Here is a 17,246-nt window from a genome sequence, read left to right as displayed (position 1 = left end):
CCGCGCCCGGTCCCGAACCCCACCCCACCCCCGCTCTCCTGCCACGGCGCGCGTGCGCACTCTGCAGCCGAACCGCCCGCAGATGTGCGTAGTGTGGCCGCGTCCCAGGGCCAGGCGCGAGTGACCAGGCAAGGCCAACCGAAGCTGAGCTGGAATTTCACTGAGGTACATCCCTGGGAGAGGAATTGCTGCTCAGTCATGTGAAAGCCATACTGGAAGTAAACTCATGTAATGTCAAAACTGAAAGAAATCTAAGTTCATAATTTTAAGACCAGGCTCTTAGTCTATGTAGAACGTCATAGACTGCATTTTTTTTTTACCTTCAGAAAACGAAAGAAAAGACATCTAAGTTCTCCGAGAAGAAATCTCAAAGGAAGCTATTAATTTATTTTAATATCATGAGCATTTCTTTGCTATTGATGACCTAACAATGTTTTCAGCAGTGTCATAATCTTGAGGGACTTGCCCTCTCAGAGTTTAGAGGTGACATAGGCAAATTTTTGATAAACTTTCTAACACATTCTTTTGCATGTGTGGAGAAGAAGTGAAGATCTCACTAATTCTCTCCACAGAAAAACCCCAGGCTGGTCAGTCGCACCACTAAAACACACTAGCACCTCCGTTCTGGGAGGGTGGATCTCCCCGGGCTCTGACGTGACAGGAACAAAACGGTATGTGTCAGAAGTGGGATTCGAACCCACGCCTCCATATGGAGACCAGAAACCCCGGACGCGGGAAGCAGAGCTTGAGTCTGGCGCCTTAGACCACTCGGCCATCCTGACACACGTAACCGAGCCTCCAGAGTGTCGTACTGTAGACTGACACTGATGGGATGTGTCGGCCCAGGATAGAGCTCCGAACTCACTGAGAAGCGGGAAGGCAGAAGAGCACAGGTGTCACTGAAGATCTGATAACTCCTACGGCCCTGAGACGGGGTGCTGGGCGCTGCGGGGCCCCCTCCTCGCCCCTACGGCCCTGACCCCAGCTGTGACGCGGACCCCAAGGCCACTGTGTTCTTTGGAACTCAAGACGTCATCGAGCAGGTCCAGCTCCATGCCGCCCAGGATCCGGGGAAGTCTGGACAAGAGAGGTCGCGCCCCCTGTTCTCAACCCTTCCAGACTGTGACGGCCTCAAGGGTCCTTGTGGCGGTTTTCTGCCGCAGCCCGCGAGCGCTCCAGGGGAGCCTCCAGAGATGGAGCTTTGCCCAGGCTGCGGCCCCGCGGACCTGTGGGAGCGGATACGTGGGTCGAGCCTTCTGTGCGCGTGTCCTGCCGTCGTGGCTGCTGCTTGTCCGAGCTCAGTCTCCAAATGGCCACCTGACAGGGTGAAATGTGGACTTCTCTGAAATCTTCGCCAGCGCGCCCCCGGACAGCTCCTCTGCCTGGATTGAGCGACGCGGGCGGAGAGAGAAGCGGGGTCCTGCCCGCGCCTCTCAGTCTTTCTCCTGACACCTGACTGACGTCGGGGATTGGAGTGGGAACCCTGAACCGAAGTCTGGACACTTGGGCAACATTGGGGCGACAAGCGCTGCCGCGCGGAGGACGCGGTGCGAATAAAGCCGAGGCTCTGGTCCTGTGCCCATCCGCGCACCCGGGCAGGGAGGCCCGCCGCTCCCATCCGCTGGCCCCCCACTGCCCGATCCAAGCCGAGCCCTCACAGGCGGGTCAGGGGTCCTGCGCTTCCTATGACAAAAGCCGATTGAAGGGGATGAGACTCGGGGAACACGGGAATCTGTTTGAACCAAGTCCAGAAAGTCGGAGAGGGCTGAAGGTGGAACGCCAGATTTTCTAGAGCAACAAAAACCTAAAGATATGGACATATAATCAACTTTGGGAGGAGCCAAGCCCTCCCTAACGTGGCTCCGTAGCTCAGGGGTTAGAGCACTGGTCTCGTAAACCAGGGGTCGTGAGTTCGAATCTCACTGGAGCCTGGGGATGATGCGGTGTTTTTTGGGTTTTTTTTTCATCTTCAGTAATGATTTTAAGGGAATGTGTATTCCTAACACCAAAATCCAGAATTATTGGTATAGAAACAAAACCCCCAAATCTATATATACCCTACCTTCTCAGCACACAGGAAATTACCACTAAACTGAGATTCTTCATAATAGATGGAAATAAAGCTGCTGCGCCATCTGAACAAAGATGCATAAAATTCAGATGTACGATACCTTGAAATGCCATCAATACAACTAATGCCAATGCAGTAGTCCCCCTTATCCATGGGGGATGCACTCCAAGACCCCCCAGTAAATGCCTGAAACCAAAGATAATACCAAACCCCATTAATGTGTTTTTTCCTATATATACACATCTATGGTGAATTTAATGTATAAATTAGGCACAGCAAGAGATTAACTACAATAACTATAATGAAATAGAACAATTCTAATATCCTGTAGTAAAAGTTCTGTGAATGTGGTCTCTTAAAATATCTTACCGTACTCACTGTTCACACCTCCTTTTGTGATGATGGGGTAAAACGCCTGCGTGATGAGATGATGGGAGGTAATGACACAGGCCTTTTGACATAGCATTTGACCGTCTGCTTTAGGAGGCCCTGGATCACGGAGCCATGACAATGTCAGTGGATGTCAGGAGCAGACCATGGCCACAGCTGAGGATCCCCACGGACAGCGGAAGGTTTTTTTCTGAAACCTTTTGGAAGAACATTGTAATTGGAAGTTGCCTCTTTTTTTCACTATCAAAGTCTTGTTGCAAATGTTGTAATCCCCTCAGCGACGGTGTGGGTTACATTAATGCTGTGATTTCATCAGGATAACTCAGAACAGGGCCCAATTCAAAACTTATGAATTATTTATTTCTGATATTTTCCATTTAACATTTTTGGACTGTTGTTAACCACAGGTATATAAAACCGTGGAAATCGAAATTTCGGATGGGGGGGGGCTACTGTATACACCAGTCATTAAACTAATTTGTATTGAATTCCAATCACTTGCAACTTAGAGTCCTGACTAATTTAACCCCTGGAGGCCTAAAGAGACTACATTAGAGTTATTGATTTTATCACTCTTACCTAATGGACGCTAAGCTCCCCTGGACACAGGAGTCACATCGTATATGATATCGTATCTCAGCGCCTCGCAGAGTATGGACCCTGGAAACTTTGGAATGAAGTCCTGCTTAAGAAATGTAACCACAGTGTGGTGAGTTTGTAGTTAGCTTAGGAGGGATATACATCACCTGAAGGCCCAGGAACCAAGGTCAACTGAAAGAGAAGAACAAAGAAAGCAACTCAGCCCTGATGAAGGTTATACCTAAATACGAAGCGACAAACCCTCCTGGTCTCCATGCACAATATTTCTCTTAATTGGAATTAGCTGCCTGCAAAAACAAGCCCTTGATAACATCCGAATGGCTCACATAAATTGCCCAAGTCAATGATCCCTATCAAAGGCTAAAATGATGGGACTTCCCTACACCACATGTGCATTAAATAATTAATAATATGTATAATAATATAGCCACGTCCCCTCTGCTCGGGACCCGTGGGAGATGCCGCCTCTCCGCGGCGCAGAGGAAGCATCGCATCCCTCTTCGGGGATCCGCCCGGCCAGCCTCGGGGACGAAGGATGTAGGTGCAGGTGCGGGAGCGGGTCCCGGGCGTCCGGCTCCGGCCCCTGCGAGGCGCCGAGATCCCGCGTGTCCCCGACTCCGTGCCGCAGCGCTCCAGGGCGCTCCAGTGGCGCAGTCGGTGTGCGGGCGGTGTCGACGTTGTGAGTTCGATGCTCACCCGGGGCGTGTGCTCTTCCCGTCACGGTTTCAGGCTCACTCATTTCGTTCTTATGCGTCTTTCCCTCCTCTTAAAAAAAAAAAAAGCTAAAAAGAAGTTATTATATGTCCCATGCTGATACCGCGGATAGCCCCCGTGTCCTTTTTTTTCTTCAAACAGGAAAACACCACAAAAGAGAAGGAGGCAAATTAAACTTATCTAAGCAAATCTTTCTCCTCTGAAATTGGATAAAAAGTAAAAAGGAGAGACACAGTTCTTTTTCATTGTGGGTGCAGGATAGTTCCTAATTGACGTTTACAGCACGTAGAGATGGTATGCGAGGGACAAGACACCAATGAGGGGTTCTGGTCTCCTGCTCTGGTGCGTGGGCTGTGCCGCTGGAAACATTACTCGGACATTTCAAAGGGCTGTTACCTTAGATGCAAAAAGACATTAGACAGGCTCATTTAAGGAAAAGACCGACCTTTATCAGGCAAGCTACAGGCCTACGATGGGACTACCGGCCATGACTCACTGTGAGTTAGGAATTTTTATGTTCAGACCATCCTGTGTCGTTACTTTGGTCTCTGGGATTGTAGGGCCTATAGCGCAGGCCTCCCCTGAACTTGTCAGGTTTACTACATGGCCCCTTTTTCATCCACAAAACATAGATGAATCTGAAAGACGATATCTAGCGAAAGAAGCCAGACATAAGAATACAGACCCTAGGTGATTCAGTGTATATGAAGTTAAAACAATTGACAGTCCATATAATGAAGGAGTTCAGACCAGAGGCTCTGAGGGTGTCAATGGAGGGGTGCACGAGGGAGCTGATGGTTCCACTGGGATATAAAATTGCAAAACATCATCAAGCTGTGCTCTTAAGATCTGTGTGCTTTACCCGGTGTAACATACCTTACTAGAACAGAAGGGGAGAGGAATGAAAACAGCCGAAAGAATAGAAGACGTTTTGAGCACCAAACTTGAAATGATCCCAAATGGTGTGGTCTTGGGTTGTAGGGAGCTTCCACTCCAGCAGGAAGCTCCGAATCCCCACAGCCCCAGGCCATCCATTCGTATCCTTAGGAACCACATAGTTTACTTCATCACTCTGTTTTTCCGTTCTTCCTATCATACTCAGGAAGCTTTGTGTGGGTTTCCCCAGTCTGATTTTATGTTAGTACACTTATTATTTTTGAAGTGGGCAAAACATTGTATTTTCAGTAAACAAGAGAAAGATTTTCTTATTTTTCCTGATATGACATCCAAAAAGGAAAACAGGGTTGATAAGAAAGAGCTATTTAAAGGTAATTGACCAGGTGGACAGTCCAGTGGTGGCCAAAGTAGCTCAGTTGGGCGAGCGTTAGAGTGAAGATTTAAAGGTCCCTGGTTTGAACCCTAGCTTTGGCAAACATCTCATTTTTTGCTTCTTCCTGTGAATGTAGTTCATTTTTAATATTTATGTGGCGCCCCTAGAATCTGGTGCTTCGGCAAACCACGCGGCCCTCCACCACCCCAGAGAAATGCTTGGGCCCTGCAGGGGCTCCAGTTCCTTGTCACTGCCTGCGACTTCAGGGCCTGTGTGCAGAACCCGCAGCTCCTCTCCTCAGGCCACTTGGCTAGCTTTCGGTTGCCTTGAACCAACTTGAAAATAACAGGTCATTAGGTCACACGTCCTTAAAGAGAAGTTTGCAGTTTGCAATCCAGCATAGACTGGACTCACCCTCTGCACTCAACCTGTAGTCTGAAGAATTGAAACAGTGTAGACTCCTTATTGTGAATAGGCTTAAAAATGTTTTTCGAGGGAGATGGCAAGGGGGTAAAAAAAAGAGAAATTCCCTCTATAGCAAAGTTAAAAATCATCAAGCAACTAACAATCATTTTCTTAAAATATGTGCCTTACAGAGTGGCGGGTTAGCTCTGTCCGTTAGAGCATGGTGCTAATAACACCAAGGTCACGGGTTGGATCCCCTTATGGGAAAACTGCGACTTTTGGGAGTCCTTCACTTTCACTTCCTTCAAACCACCCTCTTGCTGCCAGATCCTGGCCTAAAATTGTAGCAGAGACTTGGCAGTTAGAAAAGGTACAGTTGAGGGCCTTATTTCTGCTCATTTTGTGCTGTCTTGTGTGGAAACTTTCTTGGAGGCAAACAAACAAACAAGAAACCTGAATTATTTGATTGCCTCTTCTGAAAACAAATTGTAAAACCATCCACCTTTCATATCACTCACTCTGGGTCATTCTGCATTCCTCAGTTCAGTCTAAGAGAAAACATGATTGGGAAATAAGAAAGAAAAAATTTCCAAAACTTTAATAATAAGGACAAAAATCTTTGTTTTATACACTCTGCATGCTTACTCCAAAATGAAAGGGATACATAACTTAAAATATTTTTTTTAAAGATTTTTATTGGAGTATTGGGGGGAAGGGAACAGTGCTGGGGAATTGGGGGAAGGGGAACAGACAAGTTGCTGTCCTTTTGTTCTTCAGTCTAGTTGTGGAGGACGTTGCTTCACTGGCCTAAGTTGGCACCATCATTACGCTCTTCCAGGGCGAGGCAGATCAGTCACCGGCTTCTGGACGGCCGCTCACTGCGGCTGCTGGCCGCTCACGCTGGCTGCTGGCTACATATGGTAGCCCATGGCAACCCACTGCCACAGGGACTGCAGCCTACGCTGTTGCCAGCGACTCACAGCAGCCCAGCTCCAGGTTGAGCTGTTGTTCAGCATCTTAGCTGTGGAGGGCAGTGTCACTGGCCCTCATATGTGGGATCCGAACCGGGGCCCTCTGGCATCCCAAGCCAGTTCTTAATCATCGCGCCACTCGGCCGGCCCAAAATATTTTTTATTTTAAGCTTTTTTGCATAAATAATACATGCAGGTGTTTCAAAAAGCAGAAACTAAAAAAAAAAAAAAGTAAAAATTGAAGTTTCCCTTCCATCCTTATCCCCACCCCCATCATCCCACTTGTCATCATCCCCTCCCACAGCTAAACTCTATGTTTAATTTCTCATTCATCCTTATCAGTTCTCTTTATGCATTTCCATGTAAATATTTATATAGATTATTTTTCTTCTTTTTCACACCAAAGATAGCATAATTATGTACTCATTGTTTTGCATTTGCACTTTCCTCTTAGTAGGTCTTCGATATTTCAAGTTTCACTTCCAACTCTGTGCACTATCAAAATCAGAGCTTCTTTTCAAACGAGTTGGTCCTGCCAGCCAGGAGTTGAATCTGGAAACTGCTTAATCGTTGTACCAAGTGTAGGCGGTTCCAACCCAGAGAAGGAGGTAGTGGAAATGATATCCTTAATTTTCTCTTACAATGTGAACAAAGCACTTTCTTTCTCAAGCTGTATGATCAAAGAGGTTTGAATATGGGCTCCCAGGGTCCTTGTCTCACACACCAAAACCCAGATGACACCAATGCAGAAGGGGCCAGATGACTAGGCGAGAGAAGCTGGCCGAGAGCATGGCCTATTGTGCTATCTACCTGCCGAAGCACACGGGACCCAGAAGTCTTCCCCACAATCTAACATCATTACACCCTCCCCGCCCCCATTCACCCCTTCTTCAAGCCCAATTTGTCCATCACTTGCCTCTCACTCTCACTAAGTAACCCTGACCTCTCTTTCAGTCACTTCTGGACTTTGTTCCTGAGCATAGGGTTTCTTCTTCTGGAGCAGAAGAAGAGGCCACAAAGGGTGGCATTGTGTTGTGAAAGACAAAGCTGAGAGCACATCTGCTGTGAGAGCAAAGGCATTTTAAGTCGTAAAGGTGGGGCCAGAAGGCTCTTCCCACTTTTATGATGTCGCTAAGTGTTCCGACCAATGAGCAGTCAGAAACAGTGTATTCTCAGCCTCTTGACTGTTCCTTTCACTGTCATGGTGTGACTGAGACCTGGTTGCCACTGATCCTGCCTCCCTTGCAGCCTTTGTTACTGGCAGCTGGTTTTTCTTCCCTTTGTGCCACTGGGCCTGGAGGTGGGTTGGTTCCCCCTACTCCTCAATGCCCCTTCCAGAGTGCTCTTGCCTCTCTAAAAACGCCTAGCCTTGAAGCTTTTCTCCTAGACTTCACACCTTCTTTGTGCTGTTATCCACGGACTGTTGAGGCCATTCCTCTCATTCCTTGAAAATTTAGGTCCTTAGATCACCCTCACTCTCCAGTACTACTCCTATCATGATTCTTGGTGATTGCAGTATCCAGAAAGACAATCTGGTTAACCCAGTAATCTGGTCTGCAAATCCCCTGCTCTCTCATCCAGTGATCTTGTTTTCAACTCCTTCCTTGCAACCCTCTCAAGGGGCTAAAACTTAGACCAGCGTTTCCCAACTTCTTTTGCTTTAGTGCACAGCAATAAACACATTTTACATCCAGACTCTATACATAAATTCGTGTATAGAGTTCAGTTTCTTAACTGAAAGTTTTACAATCCACTACTCTCCTTTGCTACTTATAAGTAAAAAAATTTATAAAGTTAGTACCAAATAAGTGTTCACTCACATTTAAATACATTTTTTGAAATCCAAAATAAGTAGTAGGAAAAAAAAAGGTTTGTTTTTTCCTTCAAAGCTGATTTCTCAGTCTACGAATGTTTTTCTGCTGTGAGAGCTACAGGTTTAAATATACCATTACGTGACATCATCTTGACATATCTAATAGGCATCCCAACTATATCATGTCTAAAATGAAACTGCTTCTCCCTTGTGCACCCAACTTGGCCTGACCCACATCAGTAAAGAGCAACTCACTCTTACAGACCTAGATCCAAAACCCTCGGCGCCATTCCTGACTCCCATTTTGTCATATCCCATCTCTAGTCCATCATTTAGTCCAATGGCTTTGCCTGCAAAAAAAAAATCCCAGAATGTGAGACTTCCAATGCCCTCCACTGTTAAGGACATAGTCAAACCACCATCATCTCATAGTCCGTCATTATTGCAACGACTAACTAACTGAAATTCCTCCTTAGACTCTTGTCTCATCCTAACAACCACCTGAGGGAATCTAAGAAATGTGAGTCTGTGCATAGGTCAGAGGCCATATCACAGGACTTCAGGCACGACACGTTGCGGGCATGCAGCATTTGTTAAATGAACGAGGCGTTAAATTATAGAGGTATTGTGGCTAGGATGGAAGATTTGAGACAATTTTAGGAATGAAGGATCATTAGGAATTGTTTCTGAAGGGTGAGAAGTTAATATGGAGGGTTTGAAGCAACCACTCCCTTCTCTTCCCTTTCTTAGGTGATGCCTCTCTGCAGGTGGTTTAGGATGAAGAAAGCGAACCGGGCCATGATCCTCACCTGTAATTTCCTGGCCACCAGCCTGGTCTGGTTGTCCTTCATTCTCTCTTCCTGGGTAGAAATAAAACTACCTGGCGATGCCCATGTCCTTGTGAGCGCACTCTTCGCAGACTGCAGTCAGAAGATGTGTTGGGTGCCTGAACACAAGCCAAGTGAGTGCTGGTCTGAAAGGGGGAAGTCGTCCTGACTGGAGACAGGAGCGCTCAATCCCACCTCAACCCCGCCTCCTTCCGTTGACACCCACCCACGTGTCCTGTGCTAGCTTTGGAGCGGGGGACCCTGGAGATCAGGGCGTGGGCCCCTCCAACGAGAACTTTATCATACTGTCTCTCCTCACCCTTCCTGGTGCAGCCTACTTCGTGCTGGGTGAAATTTCCATGATCAGCGCTCTCCTCCTCTCATTCTGCTTGAACTTCTTGCTGCTGGCCTTCCCTCCGTTATTCCCTGAGACCCAGAAACAGTTTCTTTCCTGTGCTTTTATCTGCGTTGCCACAGGTAAGAAGAGGCAGGAATGAATTCTGAATGTCTTGGCTTGGGTGAAAATTTAGCTTGACTGGCTTCTTAGAAAATGTTCAGGAGGACACAAAGGAAAAGAAACATCTAGGAGAAGAAAACGGTCTCCAAGGAGGCAGGAGAGTGAAGGTCAGCGACAATGAAGTCATTTTGGTTCATTATCATGACACTAGACTAAAACCTTAAGTATTGGGGTAGGCTAATCAAAACATTGATCTCTTTCCCTTTTTTTGGGGGGGGGTGACAGGTACTCTTGTGTTCCTCTCCTTACTTATGCACTGTATGCAAATTTTGGAAGCGCTTCTGGGACCTGATCCACCAAAAGTCACCTATAAGCTTCCTTACTTCATAAATGTATCCAGCTCTGCCTTATTTCTACTATCTGGTGAGTGATCAATGGATTCTGTGAGGTTGAGTTAAACTCCCAGGAAGTGGAGAAAGCTCATTTCCTTGATCTTCCCTTTCTGTTTGTCTGATGGTGTCATGTATGAGGAGGCTTACATTAACAGTCAATCTTTAATGTTCTCCTTTTCCTGTTTGGTTTCTGGGGATGAATATCTCTGACGATGCTCATCCATCACTTCTTCCTATTGCCCAGTGACCTATTTAAAATTTTTTCTTTCTTGGTTTCTTCCTGCACTTCAGTTTTACAATATAACCCCCAAAAGTAGGCTGGAGAATCAATCTCTCTGCACCAAACATACCTTGAACAAGGGGTAGTATGCAGACTATGGGAAAGAACTATTTCCTTTTTCTGACACTAGAACATAGAAGACAATGTGAGGACCGGTTACATAATTTGTGAGGTCCAGTGCAAGATGAAAATGTGGAGTCTCTTGTTAAAAAATTATTAATGATTTTAATACAATGACATCAAAGCATTAAACAAATATGAGACTCTTCTGTGTGTAGGAGCCTGTGCAACTGCCCGGGTCACACGCCCAGAGAGCCAGCTCGGGCAGTGTGGTACAGGGTGGTCGTGAAGATGTATGTGGATGACCCACACTTTAGTCCCTAAACCCTGTTAAACTCTTTGAAAATTAGAGACTGTCCACACCAGAATCGTCAGTCTAGTTATTTTCTTAGGAGCCCTCTGCCTTCGCAATTCCCAGTGTTTTGGAACTGTTGGAGTTTTAAAATCTCGACCAAGCCACGTGGGTACCATTTTATCAGAAGAGACAGAATCGAACCTAAAACCAAACAGAAAGAGTGAGCTTGCTGAGGAGGACACTCCACGCATCACAGGGGATTCTTCTGCCGCTGCTGACACTTACTCCAACAGCAGTGCCACTCAGTCTGGCAAGACCTGACTTCTTCCCCTTGATCTGTTCATGTTCCAGAGCCCAAGGCCTTAGGTGTGTTTCATGGCAGAGCAAAGTGAAGGGGTGGGGAGCGGCGTGTGAAGAAGCAGACACGTGGCCTTCTGTCTCAGCTCCTAGATAAGGCAGCTGCCTGCTCTTCACTGTCTCTATCAATCTCCCCTTACGGGACTCCCTTTTTGCAGGAGTATTTCACGGTGACAAAACTCCTTCCCCTTCTGTGAAGCTGGTGTTGACTAAAATCCTCTTTTCTCTGGACCATCTTGTGGCTGGTATTTTTCCCCGGTGTAATTGCAGCAGATGCTGCGGGTGGGCGTAATCTCCAGGCGTAGTGGAGGGTCTTCCTCGCTCTGGCTTCTGGTCATCTGGTGTCACCAGGTGGGCAATAAGTATTTGGTCCTACTACACATAAAGCCATTGCTGTGGAAAAGAATAGCACGGGGGTCCTACAGACCAAACAGTGAACTAGTGAAATGAGCGCTTAGGAGAAGAGGAGCCTCACTGCTAGTCCTGAGGGATGGAAGGTTCTCGAAACCAGGCAGGTGCCTGCCTGGGAAGATAGTCTCAACTCAACTGGCTGTTCTAATTCTACAGCAGGGGTGTTCCTCTTTGGTTCTGACTGAAGTACAGGCACACTTTCTTATTTCCCAAAGAAATTGCTGAAATAAAACAACACAATGAATATGGTGTGAAAGTTTGCAAAATAATATGTAGCTAATAAGCTCAACAGGCACAGCTTTGTGGCTTAACTGGTTAAAGCACTTGTCTAGTAGACTAGGAGATCCTGGGTTCAAGTCCCAGCAGGGCCTTAATCTTCATGGTTCTCTAAAATGTAATTATCAAAGGCAAATCCTGGTCCCTGCTAAGGACAACTTATGTGTAGGTTGCATACATTGAGTGCTGTGATAACTGTCCCTCCCTTTTGCATGGTTTGGACTCTAGGACATCAGTGAAATTTTGAGAAGTCGAGTAACATGATATGACATCTTAAAAGAGAGGAAACAGGGTGATTAGTGAATGAAACATTGAAAAAAACCCAAAAAACCTTAATAAGAGGCTGGAGGCAAATGCGACTTGAAGTCCTTAGATTAAAAGTCTAGAAAAAATTCATCAAACCTTGCAATAGTTTTCATGTTTTAGCTGATCCTTTTCTGATATCCTAGGGCTTGTCTTTGAAGCACTGTAGGGATCTGCACATGCACCTCATCCTCAGTGATGTGCACAGGCTCCCTTGTCGAGCAAAGGGTGGCATTGCTCTCAGCTTCTGGCTGCTCCCTGTAAGGAATGGAGAAATTGGATGGCTGCGGCCTTTGGGCCCAGTGTATCTGTGGGCTCAGTGCAAAATAAAATGCAGGGACTTTTTGTAACAATTATTGAAACTTTCAAACCAGCAATAGCAGAGCATTAAATCAAGTGTCTGACCTTGTGCAAATGCACAGGTCACATGCTTAGGAAGCCAGCCCTCTGTGGCGGTGCAGTTATTGGCCAAAAGACTGGGTCTTAAAGGACGCCTAAAAAACTCCTGTGGCTCCACATCCTCACCAGCATTTGGTGTTGTCAGCATTCTGGATTTGGGCCATTCTAATAGCTGCATGGTGGACTCTCGTTTTAATTCACATTTCCCTGATGACATGTGACATAGAGCATCTTTTCATGTGCTTATCTGCCATCTGTATACTGTGTCTTCTTTGGTGAGGTTTCTGTTAAGGTCTTTGATCCATTTCTTAATTGGGTTGTTTTCTTATTATTGAGTTTTAAAAGCTGTTTGTATTTTGGATAACAGTCCTTTATCAGGTGTGTCTTTTGCAAATATTTTCTCAGTCTGTCTTGTCTTTTTATTCCCTTGATCGTGTCTATCATAGAGCAGAAATTTTAATTCTAATGAAGTCTAGCTTTTTAAAATTTTTTCATGATTTATAACTTTGATGTTGTATCTAAAAAGTTGTTGCCAGACCCAAGATCATCTAGATTTTTTCGTATGTTTTCTTCTAGGAGTTTTTTTTAAGTTTGCATTTTACATTTAGGTGTAATCATTTTGGGTTAATTTTCTGAAGGGTGTAAAACCTGTCTAGACTCTTTTTTTTTTGCAAATGTAATTGCCAGCAAATTGTAAAATTTGAGAATTAAGAGTCCAACCCATCATTAAATTTTGTCCATTGAACCTAAAATCTCTAACAATTTGATATGCATAGATATAGAGAACAGATTGGTGATTGCCAGAGGTGGATAGTGAGTGGTATGAGAAATTGGTGAAGGGGTCAAAAGGTAAAACCTCCAGTTATAAAATAAGTAAGCCACGGGGGTATTCTGTGTATTATGGTAAAGTTAATAATACTGTCTTGCATACATATTTGAAAGTTGCTGAGAGTAGATCTTAAAAGTTCTCATAACAAGGAAAAAAAATAATTCTAACTATGTATGTTGATGATATCAACTAGATTTATTGTGGTGATCATTTCATAGTATATACAGATATGGAATCATGTTGTACACCTGAAACTCATGCTATATGTCAATTATACCTCAATTAAATAGATATACGTGTATATATATCTGGCGTTCTTTAACAGTTGAAAAATGTTCATGCATTCTTTTTCTCTTTCAAAGGCAGTTCTATTTATCTGCCACAGAATTTTATCCCAATTTTTATGCTTACAAGTTATGGCTGATTACCCTATTGTACTACTCTGAAACAAAACAAAACAAACAAACAAACAAACAACAACAACAACAAAAAATATATATATATATCGGGGGTGCCAAAAAAATGTACACATTTGAAGAGATGTTATCTATGCTCAAGCAGTAGTTCGCGGTAATCAGAAGTGTCTGGACACTGATGGTAACCACTTTGAGCACCTCTTGTAATTGCAGAAGTCAAATGTGACTTGTATTCATCTTTTATTATCAGTATATACTGAGTATTACAACTAACACAGTTTTCTCCTTTCTTAAAATGTGTATACATTTTTGGCACCATAGATATGATTTTTAGTTATTTCAAGTGTTTGTCTCTGTATTTTAAGTGTTTTTATTCTGGTTAGAGTTGTTTTTAAATTTAATAGCAAGCAGTCAATAAAAACACAGTATTGAAGCTTAATGGAAGAGGCAGGGCTCCCTCTCCTCCCCCACCGGGGATGGAATGAGAACGGTTTTGTAGAAATAGCAAAGCTATGAGTAATGTGGGAAAGAGCTGGGAACTAAATTTAACACAAGTCACAGAACGAGGTCCCACCGAGATTTGAACTCGGATTGCTGGATTCAGAGTCCAGAGTGCTAACCATTACACCATGGGGCCTGCTTGCCAGTTGGCTCTCTTTCACCCTTTGGTGACATAGGTTTTCTTCCTTTAGTCCCCCTAACTTGTTCTAGAGGTACAAGCCCAACTGCTTTTTCTCCTCTACGAGTAAGTCGTGGACAGCTACCAGTCACGTGCGGGCCAATACCTTTTACACTGGAGTCTTCATGGAAAACACTGACTTCCAGACATCAGGAAGCCCCTCCACTAGTCCACCCCGCATTTCCTCCCAGTGGTTCCGGACCTACTGCTCCCGCCTGTCTTCACTGGACAACAGGTTGAGGTCGCTCACGACCCCATCGTGTTTCAGGGGACACGTGTTTTGTGTTGCAGATCACACTGCCTGTGGGATGGGGACCATTGTCACGGTTACAGGTGAGGCACCTCCGGCAGAGACTGGAGACCCTTAAACCTGCTTTGTCATCGGGTCTTTTCTTGAAAAACCTTTTACTGGGGTGGAACCTGCCACTTTCGCGGACACGCTATGGAAAGATTTCCCCTAAGTCACGGGGAGACATTGGTGTTCACTTACGCAAAAGTGAATATACTTGGAGGACGCGGCTGGAAGAGGCCAGCGGCTGCGGGGCGTAACTCACGGCGGAGGAGGAGCGCGCGTACCCTGCTCCGCGTTCACCAACGGGTATGAGTGCAGGGGCTCCCCCAGACTGACTCAGGGTAACCCCGCCGCCCCACCTCGCGCTTCCCTTTCCTGCACACACGGAGCTCACTGTGAAAACCCCCAGAACCGCGGTTTCCGCGCGGGGTCTCGGGGAACGTCCTGAGGCCGCTGCGGGCTGGAGCACGGGTTCTGGCCACGCGTCTAGGAGCGAGCGCTTCCGTTTCATGGTGCTGGAGAGCCCAGCTTTGCTCCAAGTGGTTTCTCGGGATTCGATGCCTGTCGGATAAGAGCTGGCCGGGTGGAAACGGGGTTTCAAGGCTTGCAGGTTGGGGCTGCTTCCGGGACTTCAGATTTTCTTCTGAGGAAACGCTGGAGGCTTCGAGGACGATGCGCCCCCTGTGGACACGGATTATAAAGCGCAAAACAAAACAACCCCACAAAAGCCCCAAACAAAGAAAAACCCCCTTTCACACACACAACCCTGTAACTCCCCCTGTAAAATACCAGGCTTCCTGTGGGATTCCCTTGCAACGGACTTTTTTCAAGATAGCTCTTATTGGACAAAATCTTTAAGTTGGTTCTCTTCTGGGAATCTGGGTTGGGAGTTTTCCTGAAGCGTAGATCAGGTCGAGGATGGCCAAGGACAGCTGTTGCTTGCACAGAGCAGGTAGGAAACCCTCAAGAAAGGGTAGAAATCCTCTGCGGGAGATTCCCAACCTCAAAATCTGGTTGAGACAAGGAAAGGGTCCTTACACAAGAGCTGCTTTTAAACCTGCTTCGGGAAAGCCCCACGGATTGCTCCTCCCTCGATATAAGCCAGAGATAAATATACTACTTGAACTCCGTTTTCCAACACCAAAGGGAAAAATAGTTCCAATTGCCTTGACCCTGTTAACCTGAAAAGGCCAAAATGAGAGGCAACAGCATTTATTTGAGATCAATATGAATAGCTATTTGGGAAGCACAGATTCAAGCATAAGCCCAATTAGTGTTCTGATGAGACAAAGGCAGTAGGTATTTATGAGAATAGGAAGGGGAACAATTCCATCAGTAGAAGGAAGGCATTGCTATTGGTGCAGAAAAAGCTAATATACTGATGTTAATTCTAAACAATGTTCATTTTCAGTATTGTGACCGTCAGTCCAGTAGTCCTATGATTTTTGTTATCTTTGCCAACAGTTCTTTGGGACAAAGTGTTGCTTTCGGCTGAGTCCGGAGTTTACTTTGCCGTTTCAACATTCTGAATGTTTGAGGCGTAAGACGTGCCAGGCAGTTCCTATGACACTTTTGAAGAAAAGTGTCAACAAAACAAAAAAGCAACCTACTGAATGGGAGAAGATATTTGCCAATTATAAGTTTGATAAAGGGCTAATATCCAAAAATATAAGGAACTCATACAACTTAAAACAACAAAAAAACCCCAAACAAAACAACTTTAAAGTATGCAGAGGACCTGAATAGACGTCCCTCCAAAGACATCCGGATGGCTTAGAAACATGAGATGTTCAGCGTCACTAGTCACCAGGGAAATGCAGTGTGACATGCCATATTCATCTTGTACATGGAGTGTTTGTTAACAGTACAGTTGATTCTACAAATCAATACTCAGCAGTTAAAAATATCTCCAGTCACATAGCAAGCGGTGGCCAGAAGCCCAGCCTTCTACTTATCCAATTGGGCTGTGAGCTGCAGTACACCTTGTGCCTCCATCTGTTGTTTGGCAAGGACCAGGTGGAGACTTGCATTGATTAGTCCCTTTCTTGCCTAAAGGATTCCTATGTCCACAGCACCCCACCACATCACCCCAGGGCCCCTCGCAGCCACCTCACCTTCTCCCAGAATGCCTGAGCGAACAGCACTTCCTCCCCACCGCTGTTTGCAACAGGAAGGGGGCAGAGCGAGCACTGGGAGGCTTTCCCGCCCGCGCTCCTGTAGTTTTCAACTCGGTCCAAAGGATCCAATACAAGACTGCTCATTTAAAAAAATAAGTTGTTTTCCACTTTTCCTTTAGTCTCAACTTCAGGTCTCTCCGAGGCTACGGTAGTGCTAAGCGCCTTTTCTAGACTCGGTGAGCCTGGGTCATGCTAACAGCTAATTAGCCGTTAGTTTTATCAGCCAAGTGGCTTCCGGTATTTCCCTGGCGAACTGCTCTAGGTTTTCAGATATTGCCGCTATCCAGTCAAAACGCGGGCAAAAATTATATACCTTTCAAACCAGATGTGCTTGCAACACCCCAAACTTTCCGTCGTCTTAACCAATGTCAGGTAAAAACTATACATTAAATTTTATTTTTCACGATGTCCCCCACAAGCACCAAACCCCATCAAGTGCAACACCTTTTTTTGAAATGTTAAATGGCTCTGAAAAGAGCCTTTGGGTTCCAGAGTGCTGCACAGGCGCTCACTTGGAGCTGGTGTACTTGGTGACGGCCTTGGTGCCCTCGGACACGGCGTG

General features: G+C 45.7%; 3 non-coding genes across 3 annotated transcripts; 1 reads left to right on the top strand and 2 right to left on the bottom strand.

Annotated features, from left to right (window-relative positions):
- Nucleotides 1-676: 676 nt before the first annotated feature.
- Nucleotides 677-782, bottom strand: TRNAL-CAA (transfer RNA leucine (anticodon CAA)). Its single transcript has 2 exons — nt 745-782; nt 677-722 (listed from the first exon to the last, which is right to left on the bottom strand). It is a non-coding gene; the product is annotated as a tRNA-Leu (tRNA).
- A 1,076-nt stretch (nt 783-1,858) lies between these two features.
- On the top strand, nt 1,859-1,931 carry TRNAT-CGU (transfer RNA threonine (anticodon CGU)). The gene has a single exon. It is a non-coding gene; the product is annotated as a tRNA-Thr (tRNA).
- A 12,170-nt stretch (nt 1,932-14,101) lies between these two features.
- On the bottom strand, nt 14,102-14,173 carry TRNAQ-CUG (transfer RNA glutamine (anticodon CUG)). Its single transcript has one exon. It is a non-coding gene; the product is annotated as a tRNA-Gln (tRNA).
- Nucleotides 14,174-17,246: the final 3,073 nt, after the last annotated feature.

The sequence above is a fragment of the Hipposideros armiger genome, unplaced genomic scaffold (genome assembly GCF_001890085.2).
Source record: "Hipposideros armiger isolate ML-2016 unplaced genomic scaffold, ASM189008v1 scaffold_988, whole genome shotgun sequence".
NCBI classification, from domain to species: domain Eukaryota; kingdom Metazoa; phylum Chordata; class Mammalia; order Chiroptera; family Hipposideridae; genus Hipposideros; species Hipposideros armiger.
This window is presented reverse-complemented; position numbering and strand designations above follow the sequence as displayed.